At 48.7% G+C, this 3,094-nt stretch overlaps 1 pseudogene; it reads right to left on the reverse strand.

The window, feature by feature from the left end:
- Window positions 1-665: 665 nt before the first annotated feature.
- Window positions 666-783, reverse strand: LOC124552937 (annotated as a pseudogene).
- Between the last annotated feature and the right edge of the window lie 2,311 nt (window positions 784-3,094).

Consider the following 3,094-nt stretch of genomic DNA (forward strand, 5'->3'; position numbering starts at 1 on the left):
GATATCCATCTCTCTCCAGTCACCACACCGACGGCCGCTTCGGTAACGCTCGTCTGTCCCTTCTCGCATTAGGCCGATCCCTCCACAGCCTGTAGTCTTTTCATATGAAGGCCGCCTTATATTCTTACTCAAACAATTACAGAAATAACAGTGCAGGTACAAATCGATGTAATGTTACTCAAGATATTCCCCTATAAAATGCTCGCACTTCTCCACGCTTTCGAATTATTTCACTCTCAAGATGCTATTTCGAATACCTGGTTTTCGAAGGATTCATCAGCTTGTTCAGGTGATGAAGATGGCTGTCCATGCAACTTCGTTGTCTACAGGGAATGAATATACACTGAGGTGAGGAAAGTCATGGTATGCCTCCCAATAACGTCTCGGACCTCTTTTTGCCTCGCCTAGTGCAGCAATTATCAACAAATCGTTGGAAGTCCCCTGCAGAAATGTCCAACCATGCTGCCTCTATCCACTCCGTCTCCAGACCACAAGTGGCCCATCGGGACCATCTAACCGCCGTGTCATCCTCAGTTAAGGATGCGCATAGGAGGGGCGTATGGTCAGCACACCGCTCTCTCGGTCGTTTTCTTTGGCCGGAACCGCTACTATTGGGTCGAGTAGCTCCTCAATTGGCATCACGAGGCTGAGTGCACCCCAAAAAATGGCAACAGCACATGGCGGCCTGGGCGGTCACCCATCCAAGTGCCGGCCACGCCCGACAGCGCTTAACTTCGGTGATCTCACGGGAACCGGTGTATCCACTGCGGCAAGGCCGTTGCATGCTGCCTCTATAACCGTCCGTAACTGCGAAAGTGTTGCAGGATTTTGTGCACGAACTGACCTCTGAATTATGTCCCACAAACGGGAATCATGTCGGGCGATTTGGGAGGCCAAATCATTCCCTCAAATTGTCCATAATAATCTTGCAACCAATCACGAACAATTGCAGCCTTCCATCGTTGTTTGGAAACGTGAATGCCATGAATGGCTGTAAATGGTTCCCAAGTAGCCGAACACAACCCTTTCCAGTCAATGATCTTTCCTGTTGGACCACAGGACCCAGTCCACTCCATGTAAACACACCCCACACCATTATGAAGTCGGCACCAGATTACACAGTGCCTTGTTGACAATTTTGGTCCTCGGCTGCGTGGGGTCTGCGCCACACGCGAACACTACCATCAACTCTTAGCAAGTGAATTGGGGACTCATATGACCAGGCCACGGCTTTCCAGTCGTGTAGGGTCCAACCGATATGGTCAGGAGCCCAGGAGAGGCGCTGCAGGCGACGTCGTGCCGTTAGCAAAGGCACTCGCCCATCGTTCGTCTGCTGCCGTAGCCCATTAACGCCAAATTTTGCCGCGCTGTCCTAACGTACGCCTCACATCGATTTCTGCGGTTACTTCAAGCAGCGTTGCTTGTCTGTCAGCACCGACAACACTACGCAAACACCGCTGCTCTCTGTCGTTATGTAGCGGCCGACGGCCACTGCGTGGTCCACAGTGAGAGGTACTGCCCGAGATGTGGTACTCTCGGCCCAGTGTGGCTCTCACAATATTGAATTCACTAACGATTTCCGAAATACAACGTCCTTTTTGTCTAGCTCCAACGCTCATTCGGCGTTCAAAGTGTGTTAATCCCCTTTGTGCTATCGTTATCAGGTCGGTCAGCTTTCCACATCCATCACCAGAGTACAAATGACAGCTCCGCCACCGCACTGCTCTTTTATACCTTGCGCAGGCGATACTACCGCCATCTGTATATATATGTACACCGCTGTCCCAGGACTTCAGACACCTCAGTATATTTGCGGCATATATTGTATGACTATATATATATATATATATATATATATATATATATATATATATATATATACTACTGGCCATTAATAAACAGAGCTTTGATGGCGTGTACAGGTACAGCTGCCCATGCAGCTTCAACACGATACCACAGTTCATCGAGAGTAGTGACTGGCCTATTGTGACGAGCCAGTTGCTCGGCCACCATTGACCAGACGTTTTCTATTGGTAAGAGATCTGGAGAACGTGCTGGCAGGTCAGCAGTCGAACATTTTCTGTATCCAGAAAGGCCCGTACAGGCCTTGCAACATTCGGTCGTGCATTATCCTGCTGAAATGTAGGGTATCGCAGGGATCGAATGAATGGTAGAGCCACGGGTCTTAACATATCTGAAATGTAACGTCCACTGTTCAAAGTGCCGTCACTGCGAACAAGAGGTGACCGAGACGTGTAACCAATGGCACCCCATACCATCACGCCGGGTGATACGCTAGTATGGCGATGACGAATACAAGCTCCCAATGTGCGTTCACCGCGATGTCGCCAAACGCGGATGCGACCATCACGATGCTGTAAACAGAACCTTGATTCATCCGAAAAAAATGACGTTTTGCCATTCGTGGACCCAGGTCCGTCGTTGAGTACACAATAGTAGGCGCTCCTGTCTGTGATGCAGTGTCAAGGGTAACCGCAGCCATGGCCTGTCATCTCGATTGCTAGTGATACGAGGCCGTTGGGATCCAGCACACCGTTCCGTATTACCCTTCTCAACACACCGATTCCATATTCTGCTAACAGTCATTGGATCTCGGCCAACGCGAGCAGCAATGTCGCGATACGATAAACCGCAATCGCGATAAGCTGCAATCCGACTTTTATCAAAGTCGGAAACGTGATGGTACGCATTTCTCCTCCTTACACGAGGCATCACAACAACGTTTCACCAGGCAACGCCGGTCAACTGCTGTTTGTGTATGAGAAATCAGTTGGAAACTTTCCCCATGTCAGCACGTTGTAGGTGTCGCCATCGGCGCCAACCTTGTGTGAATGCTCTGAAAAACTAATCATTTGCATATCACAGCATCTTCTTCCTGTCGGTTAAATTTCGCGTCTGTAGCACGTCATCTTCGTGGTGTAGCAATTTCAATGGCCAGTAGTATATATATATATATATATATATATAACCATTTCAGGTTTGTATTGCTTTTCGATGGTTGAGTGTCTCATCACATTGAGTTCTACTTCAGTGTCCTTGTCAGATAGTGATAACAACATTATTCTGTCTACCA

Source organism: Schistocerca americana, chromosome 10 (assembly GCF_021461395.2).
Source record: "Schistocerca americana isolate TAMUIC-IGC-003095 chromosome 10, iqSchAmer2.1, whole genome shotgun sequence".
In the NCBI taxonomy this organism is placed as follows: domain Eukaryota; kingdom Metazoa; phylum Arthropoda; class Insecta; order Orthoptera; family Acrididae; genus Schistocerca; species Schistocerca americana.